Source organism: Lutra lutra, chromosome 3, assembly GCF_902655055.1.
Source record: "Lutra lutra chromosome 3, mLutLut1.2, whole genome shotgun sequence".
Lineage (NCBI taxonomy): Eukaryota > Metazoa > Chordata > Mammalia > Carnivora > Mustelidae > Lutra > Lutra lutra.
In genome coordinates, this window is record NC_062280.1 from 69,660,213 (window position 1) to 69,681,858 (window position 21,646).

Below are 21,646 nucleotides of genomic sequence, written 5' to 3' on the forward strand. Positions count from 1 at the left end.
CTAAGGAAATCTAGTTCTCTCATGTGTCAACTTCAGCTGGGAAAACCCACTGGGCCAAAATCATTAAACCAACAAATAATTCTGCTACCAGTTCCCCAAGAGCTGTGATTGGCCCTATCTGTACAGTGTCAGAGGAACACTACAGGAAGACTTAAAGATTAAATAGTTTAGTATTAAACTTGCTGACAAACTATCCTGGCAGATTCCTGCCATTATTTTCTCCTGCAGAAATCAATCCAGTTTTAACAACCTCTGACATTTCAAGAAGAGTATTTCTCCTGTAGATTTTGATTATATTGAGTACTGCACTCAACATATTCATCATGATGGATTGAGCAACCACCCTCCTTATCTTTAGAATGTGCTGAGCACTGATGCTTTAGATTCCAAACTCAACTCCAAATGTCTCTGCAAATTGAAATAGTCATCTGAGATAGTTTGAGATGTTAATTAAGCACAACAATTAAATAGATTCTCCACAAGATTGGGGGGTCCATTTAAAAACAATTAGTATCACCTTCTTTCTTTTTTTAGTATTACCTTAATCATTCAATAAACATAGGTAATCTTTGTCTTGAGACCAAATGGTGGAAGAAATTTCCCCACTTCCAACTGGCTCCACTCAACAGGAGTTGAACTGCCTGTGTATCATTTGTATTGTAGGCCACAAAGTTATTATTTTAATAACAACAATAATAAAATAATAAAATAATACAATACAAAATAGTATAAAAATAACAAAATAATAACAAAAGTAGTTATTATTTTAACAAAATCTGTACAGTGGAATCTCACTATTTGCTACCTGCTAATAAAAAAGATAATATAAAATACTGTCCAAAGGGACTTACCATGAACTATCAGAATGTCACAAATTGAAAGCTGAAAGTCCTATAAAATGATCAAAATTTCAGCATTTGCTCATTCTGAAGTCATTCATTCTGAATGATCCTATTGTTTCTTCAAGGGACTCCCCATCTACTGTGTAACTTCTATGATAAGGAAAGAAGTCATTAGGGTCTCCCTTAGAGAGCTAGATGAAATTATTTTCTAAAACCAGCCAACTTAGTTTTTCATCCTGTTTAAGTGCATCTACATGAAGTTGTGCCTCAGTGTTCCCCCACTTTGTTCTACCAAACATTTAGGGCTCCAAATTTTGATGCTTACCAGATTTCCAATCACTTTCCTTCTCCTTCCTTTTCTATCCAAAGAATCTGGCTCATTTCATACAAAAATATATAAGGTAGGTTGCGTCTAGTTTGCTAGTGTGACTCACTTCACAAAAGTATGATGAATCCTGACGGATTTATGAAGATATAAAAAGAATCTTCATCAGCAAATCCTGCTCTTGCACCCAGACTATGACAGAGCTTCCTACACCCCAGGAAGAGAGCCCATCTGGTTCTATTCTCCCTGATTCCTTAACGTCATTCTCCTGACAATTCCTTTTTTTTTTTTTTAAGATTTTATTTATTTGACAGAGAGAGATCACAAGTAGACAGAGAGGCAGGCAGAGAGAGAGGGAAGCAGGCTCCCTGATGAGCAGAGAGCCCGATGCGGGACTTGATCCCTGGACCCTGGGATCATGACCTGAGCCGAAGGCAGCGGCTTAACCCACTGAGCCACCCAGGCGCCCCCTGACAATTCCTTTTTAAATATTCTTTTAAGTCTAATGGTTTGAACTTCATTGAGCCTCAAAATCACCTGGAGGGCTTGTTAAAATACAGCTTATCAGGCTCCTCCCTCAGAATTTGGGATTCACTGGGGTGGGGTAGGCCTGAGGATCTGTAGAGGCAACAAGTTCCCAGGTGATGCTGATGCTGCTAGTCCAAGGACCACACTTTGAGATCCATGGTTTTAGGAGATGCTTCTCAACCCTGACTGTACATTAAAACTATCTGTGCACATTTTTCCCCCTTTACTGTATTTATTTTTATTTATATAGTTTTTTATTTCAAGTCTTTGTTTAAATTCCAGTTAGTTAACATACAGTGTAATATTAGTTTCAGGAGAAGAATTTAGTGATTCATCACTTACACATAACACCCAGTGCCCATCACACGTGTCCTCCTTAATACCCATCAGTCATTTAACCCATCCCACCCCCACCTCCCCTCCAGAAACCCTCCACTTGTTCTCTATAGTTAAGAGCCTCTTTCATGGTTTGCCTCTCTCCACCACCCTTGCCCCCACCCTGGATGTATGAGAAGTCACATGTGACCAGGGTCCTCCCATGACACAGGAAATCAGAATTTCTTAGGCGTGGGCCCTAGGGGCTGTTTTTTTTTGTTTGTTTGTCTCACTCTTTTTTTCTTTTAGCAGCTCCCAGGGGATTCTAATATGTGACCAGGGTGAGAATTGCTGCAATAGGAGGAGCTGGTGCTAAAAAGAGATGCAGTTTGGGGAGAGATTTAAAAAAAATGTCTTGACGCAAAACCTTCTCCAGAGATTTTGCCTTTTAAGTAAAGAATGCATCCCTTAATATTTTAGGAACATTAAAAATATTTCAAAAGCCATTATACATTAGTTTATGTCTCTTATCCCTGGAACTTATTGGTGTTCAATAAATAATAAAGAATTATAGTAGCCATAATAACAAATCTTTCATTTCTGGTTGCTGCAATTAGGTGACTAGAAATTTAATTATGCAATTTCTTATGGCAAGATAAATGTACCATTTTCTATGAGAGAATAAAATTTGCAAGATATGAGCACACCAAAGACTTAATAAATGGCATGGAAAACTTAACTATCAAGAGAGTAATTATCAGGAGACCTCAACTGAGTAAAATCAGAGCCTCTCAGTGGATCTGAGCTATGAATAAATGTGCGCTGTGGTATAAGTCTCAATTCCTCCTAATAGACAATGGGATCTTACATATTTTTTCTAAGATACCTGATTTTAAATATAGACCTTGTCTGAAGTTTTAAAACTCTGATTGTGAAAGTTAGAAGCAATGTACTGGATTCTCATTCCACAAGACTATGCAGATTCTACGGGAAGAAGTCAGGTTATTGTGACCTGTTTGCTTGCAGGTCAGGTTTGTTTTCCTGTGGCCTAGCACAGCACTGGGCATGTAATAGATGCTCCAGAAACAGTCACCAAATTTAACTAAATTATGTTGCTCTTTTTCAGAGGAAGTAAATGTACTTTTAAGGAATTTTCCTGTTTAATTTTTATTTTTTAAAGAATTTTATTTATTTGACAGAGAGAGATCACAAGGAGGCAGAGAGGCAGGCAGAGAGAGAGGGGGAAGGAGGTTCCCCGCTGAGCAGAGAGCCCGATGCTGAGCTCAATCCCAGGACCCTGGGATCATGACCCGAGCCGAAGGCAGAGGCTTAACCCACTGAGCCACCTAGGTGCCCCTTTAATTTTTATTTATAACGATGTAATAGATGCACATAGTTTAAAAAGTCATGGCTTGTAATAAAAATGATCAGTCATTTGTTCCATCCTCCCTCAACCCCCAAATTCTGTCCCCCAGACATTTTCTGGTCTGCCAACCATTTCTTCTGAAGTTTCTATCCATATTTGTGCATCAAAGTCCCTACAAAAAAATTTCTTGATAGAAAACTAATAATATATTTTGATTAAAAAAATTTTAAAGCGGAGTTTGATAGAAACTCATTGGGCAGGTGGCAATTGTCCAAATGAATTCAGTCAAATGAGTTCCTTAAGGGCTTTTGTCCTTGGGTTGCACAAGGTCAGTTGCAGAGAAGTTAGTCATGGGGTGGTTTAGAAGTTAACAGGGTCTGGGGAGGGATTGGTGGAGTTTTGTAAACTCACATTTATCTGGGGTCATTGGTTTGGTACCTGAGGCAAGACTAGTTGTGGAAACAGTATGTGATGTATGCTTCCAGAGCACGTGAGTCCCTAAGAGCTGCTATTTAAGGAACTCTTGAATATACTGACATTGAAAGTGCAAAGGATAACATATTAGAAACTGTTCTAAATTTATAAATTAGCCAAGACACAGAAAAGATGCTTGTTTCCTACTGTAAGTTCTATAAGACTAAGGCAAGCACTGTTCAAAGTACTCTTGATAACAAAACATTTAACTCAATGTTTCTAATGTTTTAAATTATAATGGGCTATATAGATACTAATGTTACTATTATTTCATTTCCTCTTATGTTTATAACTAACAGTAAGAGTTTTAATGTTTTGGCAAAAATTTTAAAGGTCATGGAACAATCATAATTTTCCCACCAGCTTTAAGATTGCTTTGCAGAGTGTAGCACCTACAGGGAAAACTAGAGGGAGATGGATGTTGAGAGAATGAGAAGGAAGGGGAAAAAAAGGCATCCATGGATTACAGTACCTACAGCCAAGCTGCAGCCCAGCAGGGCTACAGTGCATACACTGCCAGGCCACTCAAGGATAGGCACAGAATCCCCTGGTAATCGGGCAGAAAAGTTATGGAACCTATGGACAGCCCACTGATGTCAGCTATACCCAGGCACAGTCCACTGCAACATACGGACAGACCACCTTGCAACTTTTTATGGACCTGCTCCTGCTGGTTATTCTACTCCAACAGCCCCCCACCCCCACCCCAGGTGTATAGTCAGTCTGTCCAGGGGCACAGAACTGGTGCTTACGATACCACCACTGCTGTGGTCACTACCACCCAGGCCTCCTATGCAGCTCAGTCTGCATATGGCCCTCAGCCTTCTTACCCAGCCTATGGGCAGCAGCCAGCAGCCACTGCACCTGCAAAACCACAGGATGGTAACAAACCTGCTGAGACTAGTCAACCTCAAACTAGCACAGGGGTTTACAACAAGCCCCATTTAGGATATGGACAGAGTAACTACAGTTATCCCCAGGTACCTGGGAGCTACACATGCAGCCAGTCACAGCACTACCGTCTTATCCTCCTACCAGCTATTCCTCTACATAGCTGGCTGACTACTTATAATCAGAACAGTTACCTTCAGCGAACACCAATGGGCAGCCGAGCACAATGGACAACAGAGTTCCTATGGCAACAAAGCAGCCATGGGCAGCAGCTGCCCACTAGTTACTGCCCCTTGGCCCTCTCCCCCACCACCAAACTGAATCCTACAGCTAGGCTCCAAGGCAATATAGACAGTAGATCAGCAACTACGGGTATCAGAGTTCATTCTGACAGGACTACCCCAGTAGCATGGGTGTTTATGGTCAGGAGTCTAGAGGATTTTCCGGATCAGGAGAGAACCAGAGCATGAGTTGCCCTGATAATCGGGGAAGGGGAAGAGAATTTTATTGGTGGAAGCATGAGCAGAGGTGGGCGGGGTGGAGGATGCAGTGGAATGGCCGCTGGAGAGCGAGGTGGCTTCATTAAGCCTGGTGAACCCATGGCTGAAGGACAAGATCTTGATCTAGGCCTACTTGCAGATCCACATGAAGACTCTGACAACAGTGCAATTTATGTGCAAGGCTTATATGACAATGTGACTAGAGAAGCTGGGAGACTTCTTTAAGCAGCATGGACTTGTTAAGAATAACAAGAGAACCAGACAATGCATTATCCCTGTCTACTTGCACAAGGAAACAGGAAAGCCCAAAGGTGATGCTACAGTGTCCTATGAAGACCCACCAACTGCCAAAGCTGCCATGGAGTGGTTTGCTGGGAAAGATTTTCAAGGGAGCAAATTTAAGGTTTCTCTTCCTTGGAAGAGGAATGGCATGTGGGGTGGTATGCCTCCCTGTGAGGGCAGAGGGATACCACTGCCACTTTGTGGAGGTCCAGGGGGCCCAGGAGGTTCTGAAGGCCCTATAGTCACATGGAGGCTGTGGAGGAGACAGAAGTGGCTTTCCTTCAAGGGGGCCCTGGGGTTCCTGAGAGAACCCATCTGGAGGAGGAAGAAATGTCTAGCTGGACACTGGCAGTGCCCCAGTCTGGGTGTGGAAACTGAAACTTTGCCTAGAGAGCAGAAAGAAACGGTATAAAGTCTTGAAGCCTGAAGGCTTCCTTCCATCACCCTTTCCACATCCCCCGGGGCGGGGGGGTGTCACTGTGGCAGAGGTGGCCCTGGTGGCACGCTGGGAGGAAGAGGTGTCCTCATGGACCACGGTGTTCCTGGTGGAGTGTTCAGAGGTGGCTGTGGTGGAGACAGAGGTGGCTCCTGTAGTGGCTGGGGCATGGACTGAAGTGGCTTTGGTGGAGGAGGGCAAGGTGGCCCTAGTGGGCCCCCTGGACCTTTGATGGAACAGTTGGGAGGAAGAAGAGGTGGGCATGGAGGACCTGGAAAAATGGATAAACGCGAGCACCATCAGGAATGTAGCAATGCAGAGACACGCAGAGCTGCGTTGACTGCCAGATTTATTTTTTTTTAAACCAGAAAATGTTTTAAATTTATAATTCCATATTTATAATGTTATTATGATTACTCCTTATCTGTACTTTAGTATTTTTTACCATTTGTGAAGAAACATTAAAAGAAGTTAAATGGGGGGAAAAAAGATTGCTTTTCAGTTTCAGCTTGCATGGCCATGTTTACGGTGCCACACTATTGTGCAAAGAAGAATAGCCTGTAAATGAAATGGAGAACCGCGTTTCCTCTCTTTCCCCTACACCTGCCTGCCCTCTGCTGGAGGTGCCAAAAATTAGTGACATTGTCCAAAGACTCGAAATACACTGTACAGGTGGTTTTCAACCTTTTATTCTTCCCTGCCCTACCCTTCACTGCCAGCCTTGAAGGGATGCAAAGCATTCCCATCAGAAGCAAGGATGTTCCAACTCTTAGCTGAATCAGTTGTTATATCCAGATTGTGGAGAAGACTGGTGCCATTAAGCAATCACATTCATATAACCTAATTCTCTTAATTTAATTCTGGGCATGGAGTGTAACCTTCTGATAAAGCCTACTGTTGGAAGAGATGTTGAAAGTTATTTTGTTCAACTATTTTTACTTTTACTTCTATTGCATAACTAAATTTTTTTCCTGCATTCTAAAAGTAAGCTCAGAGATAATAACTTTTCAGCCTGGACTGAATTTTTGACTTATGCCAAATTTTGATTGACATTTTCTTCTCTCATTCAATCTCTGTAATTGTCCTCACAGCTTGGACAATTACTCTCAGAAATGTGTAATATTAAGAGCGACGTAAAGACATTTGTTATGACTGAGATTAAGAACTGTGTAACCTTTCAGTTTCTTTTCAGAACTTCCAGGTCCCCTTCCAGACTCTGAATTCTGAGATACTGCATTAATCTCCTCTTTTACTCCTGGTCATATCTACACCCCACCCTCCACAGTTTACCCTCCCATATAAGGTGATATCACTTCTCTGCCTAGTGATTTAGCACTGGCTAAGTCCACAGGAAATGCTGAACATTCTTTCCATTAAATGTGTGAATAAAATAATATATTTCATTTCCTTAAAGAAGAAGCTGTAGTTAGTACCACTTGGTCATCAGAACTGGACTTGAGATCCAGGCAATCTATGTATCTATAAACTTCTAGAATTCTGTTAAGAACTCTTGGCTCAAAACGAGGGGCAGAGATTATAGAACATTTAAAGATATGAAATTTAAAAATCCTTCATCTGCCTATCTCATGTTTTACTGTTGTTAGTAGTTTACATGTAATTTAGCATACAATGTGGTTTACTCTTCTTAGTTTTTTTTTTTTTCTTGTAAGAATTTGGCTCACATCTCTGACCACAAGGAAAGTTATCATCATGCCCATTTTATACTTGGGGAAATTAAGACAAATGGAGAAATAGAAAGAAATGCCTGATTTTACAATAGATCTAGGAACAGAATACTGGAGCCACTGATTTATTTCACTTCATTAGAGTAGCAATCTTGTTTTTTCTCTCTCTCCCTCTCTCTTTCCTTCCCTCCCTTTCCTCTCTTCTTCCTTTTTCTTTCTCCCTCCTTTCCTCTTTTCTTTTTTTTTCTTTGTATACTCCTTAAAGTAGTTCTGAAAAATCATGTGACTTCTCAAACATTTTTATGTCAACATCTGAATTTTTTGTCATAAATTTAAATAGTAGCAAAGAATGTAATTATATTGTAAATATTGATATATTTTTAAATTTAATTTTATTTTTTTCAGTGTTCCAGAATTCCTTGTTTATGCACTATACTCAGTGCTCCATGGAATACGTGCCTTCCTTAATACCCACCACCAGGCTCACCCATCCCCCCACTCCCCTCCCCTCCAAAATCCTCAGTTTGTTTCTCAGAGTCCACAGTCTCTCATGGTTTGTCTCTCCTGCTGATTTCCCCCAACTCACGTCTCCTCTCCATCTCCCAATGTCTTCTGTATTATTCCTTATGCTCCATAAGTAAGTGAAACCATACAATAACTGACTCTCTCTGCTTGACTTATTTCACTCAGTATAATCTCTTCTAGTCCCATCCATGTTGATACAAAAGTTGGGTATTCATCTTTTCTGATGGAGGCATAATACTCCATTGTATATATGGACCATATCTTCTTTATCCATTCATCTGTTGAAGGTCTCTTGGCTTTTTCCACAGTTTGGTGACTGTGGCCATTGCTGCTATGAATATTGGGGTACAGATGGCCCTTCTTTTATCTACATCTGTATCTTTGGGGTAAATACCCAGTATTTTAATTGAAGGGTCATAGGGTAGCTCTATTTATTTTTTTAAGATTTTATTTATTTATTTGTCAGAGAGAGAGAGAGAAAGAGCACAAGCAGGGAGAGCAGCAGGCAGAGGGAGAAGCAGGCTCCCTGCTGAGGAAGGAGCCCGACGTGGGACCCGATCCCAGGATGCTGGGATCAGACCTGAGCTGAAGGCAGACATAGCTGACTGAGCCATCCAGGCACCCTAGGATAGCTCTATTTTTAATTTCTTAAGGAATCTCCACACTGTTTTACAAAGTGGCTGCACCGACTTGTATTCCCACCAACAGTGTAAGAGGGTTCCCCTTTCTCTACATCCTCTCCAACACATGTTGTATACTGTCTTGTTAATTTTGGCCATTTTAACTGGTGTAAGGTAGTATCTCAATGTGGTTTTGATCTGAATCTCCCTGATTGCTAATGATGATGAAAATTTTTTCATGTGCTGTTAGCCATTTGTATGTCTTCTTTGGACAAGTGTCTGTTCATGTCTTCTGCCCATTTTTTGATGTGATTATCTGTTTTGTGTGTGTTGAGTTTGAGGAGTTCTTTATAGATCTTAGATATCAGCCCCTTGTCTGTCATTTGAGAATATCTTCTCCCATTTGCCCCTTTGTTTTGTTGACTGTTTCCTTTGCTGTGCAGAAGCTTTTGATCTTGATGAAGTCCCAAAAGTTCATTTTTGCTTTTGTTTCCTTTGCCTTTGGAGACATGTCTTGAAAGAAATTGCTGTGGCCTATGTTCTCCTCTAGGATTTTGATAGATTCCTGCCTCATGTTGAGGTCTTTTACCCATTTTGAGTTTATCTTTGTGTATGGTGTAAGAGAATGAGAATGAAGACACATCAGTCCAAAACCTATGGGATACAGCAAAGGCAGTCCTACCATCAAATATATAGCCATCCAAGCCTCACTCAAAAAAATGGAAAAATCCAGAATGCACCAGCTCTCTTTACACCTTAAAGAACTGGAAAATCAACAACAAATTAAGCCAACCCCATGCACAAGAAGAGAGATAATCAAGATTAGAGCAGAGGTCAATGAGGTAAAAACGAGAGATACAGTAGAACACATCAATGAAACTAGAAACTGATTTTTTGAAAGAATCAATAAGATTGATAAACCACTGGCCAACCTAATCCAAAAGAAAAGAAGAGAGGACCCAAATTAATAAAGTTATGAATGAAAAGGGAGAGATCACGACTAACACCAAGGAAATAGAAACAATCATCAGAAATTATTATCAACAGTTATATGCCAATAAGTTAAGCAACCTAGATGAAATGGATGCATTCCTGGAAACCTATAAACTTCCAAAACTGAATCAGGAAGAAATTGGCAATGTGAACAGACCAATATCTAGTAATGAGACTGAAGCAGTGATCAAAAACCTCCCAAAAAACAGAGCCCAGGACCTGATGGATTCTCTGGAGAATTCTACCAAACATTCAAAGGATAAATAATACCTATTTTCCTGAAGCTGTTTTAGAAAAATAGAAATGGAAGGAAAACTTCCAGACTCTTTCTATGAAGCCAGCATTACCCTGATCCCCAAATAAGGTAAAGACTCAACCAAAAGGGAGAATTTCAGACCAATATCCCTGATGAATACTGATGCCAAGATTCTCAACAAGATCCTAGGATCCAACAGTACATTAAAAAGATTATCCACCATGACCATGTGGGATTTATCCATGGGATGCAAGGGTGGTTCAACATTCACAAATCAATCAGTGTGATAGAACAAATCAATAAGAGAAGAGGGAAGAACCACATGGTCCTCTCAATTGATGCTGAAAAAGCATTTGACAAGATACAGCATCCGTTCCTGATTAAAATGTTTCAAAGTATAGGGATAGAGGGAACATTCCTCAACTTCATAAAATCTATCTATGAAAAACCCACAGCAAATGTCATCCTCAATGGGGAAAAGCTGACAGCCTTCCCTTTGAGATCAGGAACACGATGACAATGTCCACTCTCGCCACTGTTGTTCAACATAGTACTAGTGGTCCTAGCAATAGCAGTCAGACAACAAAAAGAAATAAAAGGTACTCAAATTGGCAAAGAAGAAGTCAAATTCTCTCTCTTCATAGATATTGGTATTTTAACAAAAACCTATTACATTAGCCTTTTATGTATACAATATAATTATGAAGGCAATTTTATATGTACTGTATTACTTTTAAAAACATGAACATGTCATTTGGGATAACATGGATGGATCTTGAGGGCATTAAGCTAAGCAAACTAAAATCAGAGAAATACGAATACTGTATGATCTCATAAGCAGAACACAGTTTGGTTGCCATAGGTGGGGGGTGGGAGGTAAGGGAGGGGGAAGTAGGGGCAGTGGCAAAATGAGTGAAAATGGTCAAAAGGGATAAATTTCTAGTTTTAAAATAAGCACAGGCATGTAATATATAGCTTGACAACTATATATTAATAGATTATATGTACAAAAGTTGCTAAGAGGGTAGATCTTAAAAGTGCTCATCACAAGAAAAAAAATTATAATGATGTACAGAGACAGATGTTAATTGGATCTATTGTGGTGATCATTTTGTAAGAAATACATATACCGGGGCACCTGGGTGGCTCAGCGGGTTAAGCCTCTGCCTTCGGCTCAGGTCATGATCTTAGGGTCCTTGGATCGAGCCCCGCATCGGGCTCTCTGCTCAGCAGGGAGCCTGCTTCTCCCTCTCTCTCTCTCTGCCTGCCTCTCTGCCTTCTTGTGATCTCTGTCTCTCTGTCAGATAGATAAATAAAATCTTAAAAAAAAAAAGAAATACATATACCAAATCATTATGTTGTACACCTAAAACTAATGTTACATGTCAATTTAATCTCAATATAAAAAAATGAGTAGTATTTTTTCTAACATTAGGGATTATTATTTTGTTCGTTTCTCCTTGAACTTGAATTTTTATTTTACTTTACCCACAAAATTTTGTTCTTTATATTTGAAAGCTGAAAAAAAATTTAATCTTCATACTTTTCTCCACAAAAAATATGTGTACACTGAAATTTAAAATCTATGCTTCCAGGCGCCTGCATAGCTCAGTTGGTTAAACAACTGCTTTTGGTCATGATCCCGGAGTCCCAGATTGGGTTCCCAGCTCCATGGGGAGTCTGTTTCTCCCTCTGACCTTCTCCCCTTCATGCTCTCTCTCACTGCCTCTCTCTCAAATAAATAAATAAAATCTTTTCAAAAAATAAAAAATATGCTTCCTGTATTGATAAAGCTGAGTGTTATACAATTGAACATAACATAAATGCATTGTTAAATTTAGTAATTATTAAAAAATGTGAAATGTTACTAGAATTGTATCTCCTTTTTTAATTATAATTTTGTTTTTTTTTTCAGTGTTCCAAAATTCATTGTTTGTGCACCACACCCAGAGCTCCATGCAATATGTGCCCTCCACAATACCCACCACCAGGCTCACCCCACTCTCCACCCCATCCTCCAAAACCCTCAGTTTGTCTCTCAGAGTCCACAGTCTCTCATGGTTTGTCTCCCCCTCCGATTTCCTCCAACTCACTTCATAGATCTTCTTTTTCCTTTTTTAATTAGTGCATATATCAATAGATATATATTACTTATTGCTAGAATGTAACTGGATTCTGTGGAACTGACAGCAAAAATAAGTTATTAGCCATTTTTATGTGGAAGGCTTTCAAAAGATGTATTAATGACTGTTTACTGTAGAATCCACAAACCATTCTTGTTAAGCTAATGTATATCTGAGAAATATATCACAGGATAAAATAAACTGGTAGAAAGTGGTTGACCAATGAGAACAAGCAGGAAATTAAATGCATCCAAGTAAAAAATGAATATAGATTTTCCATAACTAATTATCTTTATGAAATAGTTAATTACAAATTTTCTCTTATGAATCCTAATGAATGTGTAAGAAAATATAAAATAATAAGTTGCAATACTCTCTAATGCTTGAAAAAGTAATAGTGATCAGCAAAAATACTCGGGGGGAATTTTCATCTCCTCCTTCTTAAAATTATGCAGCTGATGCACATGGAACATTCTCCAGAATAGATCACATTCTTGGTCCTAAATCAAGTCTCAACCGGTATCAAAAGATTGGGATCATTCCCTGCATATTTTCAGACCACAATGCTCTAAAGCTAGAACTCAATAACAAGAGGAAATTTGGAAAGAACCCAAATACATGGAGACTAAACAGCATCCTTCTAAAGAATGAATGGGTCAACCAGGAAATCAAAGAAGAATTGAAAAAATTTATGGAAACAAATGATAATGAAAACACAACAGTTCAGAATCTGTGGGACACAACAAAGGCAGTCCTGAGAGGAAAATATATAGCAGTACAAGCCTTTCTCAAGAAACAAGAAAGGTCTCAGGTACACAACCTAACCCTACACCTAAAGGAGCTGGAGAAAGAACAAGAAAGAAACCCTAAACCCAGCAGGAGAAGAGAAATCATAAAGATCAGAGCAGAAATCAATGAAATAGAAACCAAAAAAACAATAGAACAAATCAACGAAACGAGGAGCTGGTTCTTTGAAAGAATTAATAAGATTGATAAACCCCTGGCCAGACTTATCAAAAAGAAAAGAGAGAGGACCCAAATAAATAAAATCATGAATGAAAGAGGAGAGATCACAACGAACACCAAAGAAATACAGACAATTATAAGAACATACTATGAGCAACTCTACGCCAACAAATTTGACAATCTGGAAGAAATGGATGCATTCCTAGAGACATATAAACTACCACAACTGAACCAGGAAGAAATAGAAAGCCTGAACAGACCCATAACCAGTAAGGAGATTGAAACAGTCATCAAAAATCTCCAAACAAACAAAAGCCCAGGGCCAGACGGCTTCCCGGGGGAATTCTACCAAACATTTAAAGAAGAACTAATTCCTATTCTCCTGAAACTGTTCCAAAAAATAGCAATAGAAGGAAAACTTCCAAACTCATTTTATGAGGCCAGCATCACCTTGATCCCAAAACCAGACAAGGATCCCAACAAAAAAGAGAACTACAGACCAATATCCTTGATGAACACAGATGCAAAAATTCTCGCCAAAATACTAGCCAATAGGATTCAACAGTACGTTAAAAGGATTATTCACCATGACCAAGTGGGATTTATTCCAGGGCTGCAAGGCTGGTTCAACATCCGCAAATCAATCAATGTGATACAACACATTAATAAAAGAAAGAACAAGAACCATATGATACTCTCCATAGATGCTGAAAAAGCATTTGACAAAGTACAGCATCCCTTCCTGATCAAAACTCTTCAAAGTGTAGGGATAGACGGCACATACCTCAATATTATCAAAGCCATCTATGAAAAACCCACCGCAAATATCATTCTCAATGGAGAAAAACGGAAAGCTTTTCCGCTAAGGTCAGGAACACGGCAGGGATGTCCGTTATCACCACTGCTATTCAACATAGTACTAGAAGTCCTAGCCTCAGCAATCAGACAACAAAAGGAAATTAAAGGCATCCAAATCGGCAAAGAAGAAGTCAAACTATCACTCTTTGCAGATGATATGATACTCTATGTGGAAAACCCAAAAGACTCCACTCCAAAACTGCTAGAACTTGTACAGGAATTCAGTAAAGTGTCAGGATATAAAATCAATGCACAGAAATCAGTTGCATTTCTCTACACCAACAACAAGACAGAAGAAAGAGAAATTAAGGAGTCCATCCCATTTACAATTGCACCCAAAACTATAAGATACCTAGGAATAAACCTCACCAAAGAGACTAAGAATCTATACTCAGAAAACTATAAAGTACTCATGAAAGAAATTGAGGAAGACACAAAGAAATGGAAAAATGTTCCATGCTCCTGGATTGGAAGAATAAATATTGTGAAAATGTCTATGCTACCTAAAGCAATCTACACATTTAATGCAATTCCTATCAAAGTACCATCCATTTTTTTCAAAGAAATGGAACAAATAATCCTAAAATTTATATGGAACCAGAAAAGACCTCGAATAGCCAAAGGAATATTGAAAAAGAAAGCCAAAGTAGGTGGCATCACAATTCCGGACTTCAAGCTCTATTACAAAGCTGTCATCATCAAGACAGCATGGTACTGGCACAAAAACAGACACATAGATCAATGGAACAGAATAGAGAGCCCAGAACTAGACCCTCAACTCTATGATCAACTCATCTTCGACAAAGCAGGAAAGAATGTCCAATGGAACAAAGACAGCCTCTTCAATAAATGGTGTTGGGAAAATTGGACAGCCACATGCAGAAAAATGAAATTGGATCATTTCCTTACACCACACACGAAAATAGACTCAAAATGGATGAAGGATCTCAATGTGAGAAAGGAATCCATCAAAATCCTCGAGGAGAACACAGGCAGCAACCTCTTCGACGTCAGCCGCAGCAACATCTTCCTAGGAACATCACCAAAGGCAAGGGAAGCAAGGGCAAAAATGAACTTTTGGGATTTTATCAAGATCAAAAGCTTTTGCACAGCAAAGGAAACAGTGAACAAAACCAAAAGACAACTGACAGAATGGGAGAAGATATTTGCAAATGACATATCAGATAAAGGGCTAGTGTCCAAAATCTATAAAGAACTTAGCAAACTCAACACCCAAAGAACAAATAATCCAATCAAGAAATGGGCAGAGGACATGAACAGACATTTCTGCAAAGAAGACATCCAGATGGCCAACAGACACATGAAAAAGTGCTCCATATCACTCGGCATCAGGGAAATACAAATCAAAACCACCATGAGATATCACCTCACACCAGTCAGAATGGCTAAAATTAACAAGTCAGGAAATGACAGATGCTGGCGAGGATGCGGAGAAAGGGGAACCCTCCTACACTGTTGGTGGGAATGCAAGCTGGTGCAACCACTCTGGAAAACAGCATGGAGGTTCCTCAAAATGTTGAAAATAGAACTACCCTATGACCCTGCAATTGCACTGCTGGGTATTTACCCTAAAGATACAAACATAGTGATCCGAAGGGGCACATGTACCCGAATGTTTATAGCAGCAATGTCTACAATAGCCAAACTATGGAAAGAACCTAGATGTCCATCTACAGATGAATGGATAAAGAAGATGTGGTATATATACACAATGGAATACTACGCAGCCATCAAAAGAAATGAAATCTTGCCATTTGCGACGACGTGGATGGAACTAGAGGGTATCATGCTTAGCGAAATAAGTCAATCAGAGAAAGACAACTATCATATGATCTCCCTGATATGAGGGAGAGGAGATGCAACATGGGGGGTCGAGGGGGTAGGAGAAGAGTAAATGAAACAAGATGGGATTGGGAGGGAGACAAACCATAAGTGACTCTTAATCTCACAAAACAAACTGAGGGTTGATGGGGGGAGGGGGTTGGGAGAAGGGGTGCAGTTATGGATATTGGGGAGGGTATGTGCTATGGTGAGTGTTGTGAAGTGTGTAAACCTGGCGATTCGCAGACCTGTACCCCTGGGGATAAAATATATGTTTATAAAGCTGTAAAAAAAAAAAAAAAAAAGAAAGAAAGAAAGGATGAATCCCCAAGTTTTGTAGCAACCTGGACGGGACTGGAAGAGATTATGCTGAGTGAAATAAGTCAAGCAGAGAGAGTCAATTATCATATGGTTTCACTTATTTGTGGAGCATAACAAATAGCATGGAGGACAAGGGGAGATGGAGAGGAGAAGGGAGTTGAGGGAAATTGGAAGGGGAGGTGAACCATGAGAGACTATGGACTCTGAAAAACGATCTGAGAATTTTGAAGGGGTGGGGGGTGGGAGGTTGGGGGCACCAGGTGGTGGGTATTGTAGAGGGCACGGATTGCATGGAGCACTGGGTGTGGTGCAAAAATAATGAATACTGTTATGCTGAAAAAATAAAAAAAAATAAATTTACCATAGGACAGACAAAAAAAAAAAAATAAAATAAAATAAAATTATGCAGCTGAGACACAGACCACTGCTTTGATCAAGGTGGCTTTGCTGGAGGCACTTGTAGCCTGGGGATTTCAAATGAGTGAAGGATTTGCCTTTAGTTTATGAAGTTAGGAGAAGGTGACTAGGAATGAGAAGCTGGGAAAGAGACTGGGCACAGTGCATTGACCAAGCACGTGTTCTCAGGCAGATTAGATTTAAGCATGAATAATATGGAATTTGAGGACCTGGAAATGAATTCCGTTTAAACCCACACAGTTGCCCTATCAACCCCAATTTGAAAAGCACAATAGAGACCTCTGAGACCCACAGTGTATTTTATCTAAACTTTTTAGAAAGCCCAGGAACACAAAGCCTGGTTGAGCTGTTCTGTGAAAGACCTTCACACAAGCTTGAAACCTTATGTGACAACAGCCTTCCTTGGGGAACTACAACCTTTCGGACTGGATACTGAAGTAGTAGGCTAGGAAGCAGGGCAAACAAAACATGGTAGGAGACTATTCCGTGCTTTCAATATCTTTCCATCTTTGAGTGAAAGTTTATTTCCATAAGGAAAGGAATGAAAATTGTTATATGTGAACTGGCTGCCCAGCAAGTATTATAATAAAAACCAGAATGTAAGGGCAACATCCAGACAAGATCGTAATCATCTCAAAAATGTATCTGCTTTAAGAAGCTTTGAAGGGCTGGACTTCAATGGTTAAATATGAGTTCTTTTTAGTGATCTAGAGATGAAACAAAACTATCATGCTATTTTTCTAAGGCATTTACATGTACATATTACAATCTAGAGTATCACAATAATGATTAATAATTTTTAAGGTGCTAGAAGACATTTCATTATATTTTAATGATTTTTAGCCTCAATTTTAAAATTGCCACAGATTTGTAAAGCATTTATAATTTTTTTGGAAAAAAGTCAATCTTACAGCAAAAATGAATAAAATTGAAAATCTGTCCTTGAGATTTAGGAAATGTAGTTGTGTAGATGGCATGCTCATTGATAAAAAGAAGATGGAAATGTGTTAGAAATAGGGCTTTGATTTTTTAAAATGTTTACTTGGCCTACACATTCACCTTTATTTTTGTGATTCTATACCATTTCTGCATGTGTGGCTAAGATATACTAATTATTAAACTATCTGATTAGGGTGGCCTAATCTTCTAATTTAAGAAACTATTTTTTTTTATTCCTGGAATTATTATTTACATATGAGTTCAAAAGGCGTGTTTTTCAGATTTACTCATACCTGTGATAATGTTAAATGAATAAATCTAAAATACAGAGGTAAAAATAGACATCGAATAAACTGATTCGGAGTCTAGATAACAAACTAATATATTTTTAAATTTATTTTTTATTTTTTTTTAATTTTATTTTTTATAAACATATCATATATTTTTATCCCCAGGGGTACAGGTCTGTGAATCACCAGGTTTACACACTTCACAGCACTCACCATAGCACATACCCTCCCCAGTGTCCATAATCCCACCCCCCTCCCAACCCCTCTCCTCCCATCAACCCTCAGTTTGTTTTGTGAGATTAAGAGTCACTCATGGTTTGTCTCCCTCCCAATTCCATCTTGTTTCATTTACTCTTCTCCTACCCCCTTAACCCCACATGTTGCATCTCCTATCCCTCATATCAGGGAGATCATATGATAGTTGTCTTTCTCCGATTGACTTATTTCACTAAGCATGATACCCTCTAGTTCCATCCACGTCCTCGCAAATGGCAAGATTTCATTTCTTTTGATGGCTGCATAGTATTCCATTGTGTATATATACCACATCTTCTTTATCCATTCGTCTGTAGATGGACATCTAGGTTCTTTCCATAGTTTGGCTATTGTAGGCATTGCTGCTATAAACATTCGAGTGCACGTGCCCCTTTGGATCACTACGTTTGTATCTTTAGGGTAAATACCCAGCAGTGCAATTGCTGGGTCATAGGGTAGTTCTATTTTCAACATTTTGAGGAACCTCCATGCTGTTTTCCAGAGTGGTTGCACCAGCTTGCATTCCCACCAACAGTGTAGGAGGGTTCCCCTTTCTCCACATCCTCGCCAGCATCTGTCATTTCTGGACTTGTTCATTTTAGCCATTTTAACTGGTGTGAGGTGATATCTCATTGTGGTTTTGATTTGTATTTCCCTGATGCCGAGTGATATGGAGCACTTTTTCATGTGTCTGTTGGCCATCTGGATGTCTTCTTTGCAGAATTGTCTGTTCATGTCCTCTGCCCATTTCTTGATTGGATTATTTGTTCTTTGGGTGTTGAGTTTGCTAAGTTCTTTATAGATTTTGGACACTAGCCCTTTATCTGATATGTCATTTGCAAATATCTTCTCCCATTCTGTCAGTTGTCTTTTGGTTTTGTTCACTGTTTCCTTTGCTGTGCAAAAGCTTTTGATCTTGATAAAATCCCAATAGTTCATTTTTGCCCTTGCTTCCCTTGCTTTTGGCGAAGTTCCTAGGAAGGTGTTGCTGCGGCTGAGGTCGAAGAGGTTGCTGCCTGCGTTCTCCTCAAGGATTTTGATGGATTCCTTTCTCACATTGAGATCCTTCATCCATTTTGAGTCTATTTTCGTGTGTGGTGTAAGGAAATGATCCAATTTCATTTTTCTGCATGTGGCTGTCCAATTTCCCAACACCATTTATTGAAGAGGCTGTCTTTTTTCCATTGGACATTCTTTCCTGCTTTGTCGAAGATTAGTTGACCATAGAGTTGAGGGTCTATTTCTGGGCTCTCTATTCTGTTCCATTGATCTATGTGTCTGTTTTTGTGCCAGTACCATGCTGTCTTGATGATGACAGCTTTGTAATAGAATTGAAGTCCGGAATTGTGATGCCACCAACTTTGGCTTTCTTTTTCAATATTCCTTTGGCTATTCGAGGTCTTTTCTGGTTCCATATAAATTTTAGGATTATTTGTTCCATTTCTTTGAAAAAAATGGATGGTACTTTGATAGGAATTGCATTAAATGTGTAGATTGCTTTAGGTAGCATAGACATTTTCACAATATTTATTCTTCCAATCCAGGAGCATGGAACATTTTTCCATTTCTTTGTGTCTTCCTCAATTTCTTTCATGAGTACTTTATAGTTTTCTGAGTATAGATTCTTAGTCTCTTTGGTGAGGTTTATTCCTAGGTATCTTATAGTTTTGGGTGCAATTGTAAATGGGATGGACTCCTTAATTTCTCTTTCTTCTGTCTTGTTGTTGGTGTAGAGAAATGCAACTGATTTCTGTGCATTGATTTTATATCCGGACACTTTACTGAATTCCTGTACAAGTTCTAGCAGTTTTGGAGTGGAGTCTTTTGGGTTTTCCACATACAGTATCATATCATCTGCAAAGAGTGATAGTTTGACTTCTTCTTTGCCGATTTGGATGCCTTTAATTTCCTTTTGTTGTCTGATTGCTGAGGTTAGGAATTCTAGTACTATGTTGAATAGCAGTGGTGATAACGGACATCCCTGCCGTGTTCCTGACCTTAGCGGAAAAGCTTTCAGTTTTTCTCCATTGAGAATGATATTTGCGGTGGGTTTTTCATAGATGGCTTTGATAATATTGAGGTATGTGCCGTCTATCCCTACACTTTGAAGAGTTTTGATCAGGAAGGGATGCTGTACTTTGTCAAATGCTTTTTTAACATCTATGGAGAGTATCATATGGTTCTTGTTCTTTCTTTTATTAATGTGTTGTATCACATTGATTGATTTGCAGATGTTGAACCAACCTTGCAGCCCTGGAATAAATCCCACTTGGTCGTGGTGAATAATCCTTTTAATGTACTGTTGAATCCTATTGGCTAGTATTTTGGCGAGAATTTTTGTATCTGTGTTCATCAAGGATATTGGTCTGTAGTTCTCTCTTTTTTTTTTTTTTTAAGATTTTATTTATTTGTCAGAGAGAGAGGAGAGCGAGCGAGCACAGGCAGACAGAATGGCAGGCAGAGGCAGAGGGAGAAGCAGGCTCCCCGTCAAGCAAGGAGCCTGATGTGGGACTCGATCCCAGGACGCTGGGATCATGACCTGAGCCGAAGGCAGCTGCTTAACCAACTGAGCCACCCAGGCGTCCCTGTAGTTCTCTTTTTTGATGGGATCCTTGTCTGGTTTTGGGATCAAGGTGATGCTGGCCTCATAAAATGAGTGTAGAAGTTTTCCTTCCATTTCTATTTTTTGGAACAGTTTCAGGAGAATAGGAATTAGTTCTTCTTTAAATGTTTGGTAGAATTCCCCCGGGGAGCCATCTGGCCCTGGGCTTTTGTTTGTTTGGAGATTTTTGATGACTGTTTCAATCTCCTTACTGGTTATGGGTCTGTTGAGGCTTTCTATTTCTTCCTGGTTCAGTTGTGGTAGTTTATATGTCTCTAGGAATGCATCCATTTCTTCCAGATTGTCAAATTTGTTGGCGTAGAGTTGCTCATAGTATGTTCTTATAATTGTCTGTATTTCTTTGGTGTTCATTGTGATCTCTCCTCTTTCATTCATGATTTCATTTATTTGGGTCCTCTCTCTTTTCTTTTTGATAAGTCTGGCCAGGGGTTTATCAATCTTATTAATTCTTTCAAAGAACCAACTCCTAGTTTTGTTGATTTGTTCTACTGTTTTTTTTGGTTTCTATTTCATTGATTTCTGCTCTGATCTTTATGATTTCTCTTCTCCTGCTGGGTTTAGGGTTTCTTTCTTGTTCTTTCTCCAGCTCTTTTAGGTGTAGGGTTAGGTTGTGTACCTGAGACCTTTCTTGTTTCTTGAGAAAGGCTTGTACCGCTATATATTTTCCTCTCAGGACTGCCTTTGTTGTGTCCCACAGATTTTGAACCGTTGTGTTTTCATTATCATTTGTTTCCATGAATTTTTTCAATTCTTCTTTAATTTCCTGATTGACCCATTCATTGTTTAGAAGGATGCTGGTTAGTCTCCATGTATTTGGGTTCTTTCCAAATTTCCTCTTGTGATTGAGTTCTAGCTTTAGAGCATTGTGGTCTGAAAATATGCAGGGAATGATCCCAATCTTTTGATACCGGTTGAGACTTGATTTAGGACCAAGAATGTGATCTATTCTGGAGAATGTTCCATGTGCACTAGAG

General features: G+C 39.3%; 1 pseudogene; it reads left to right on the forward strand.

Moving 5' to 3' along the window:
• The first annotated feature begins 2,957 nt into the window (after positions 1-2,957).
• On the forward strand, positions 2,958-6,322 carry LOC125095554 (RNA-binding protein EWS-like; annotated as a pseudogene).
• The last annotated feature ends 15,324 nt before the right edge of the window (positions 6,323-21,646 follow it).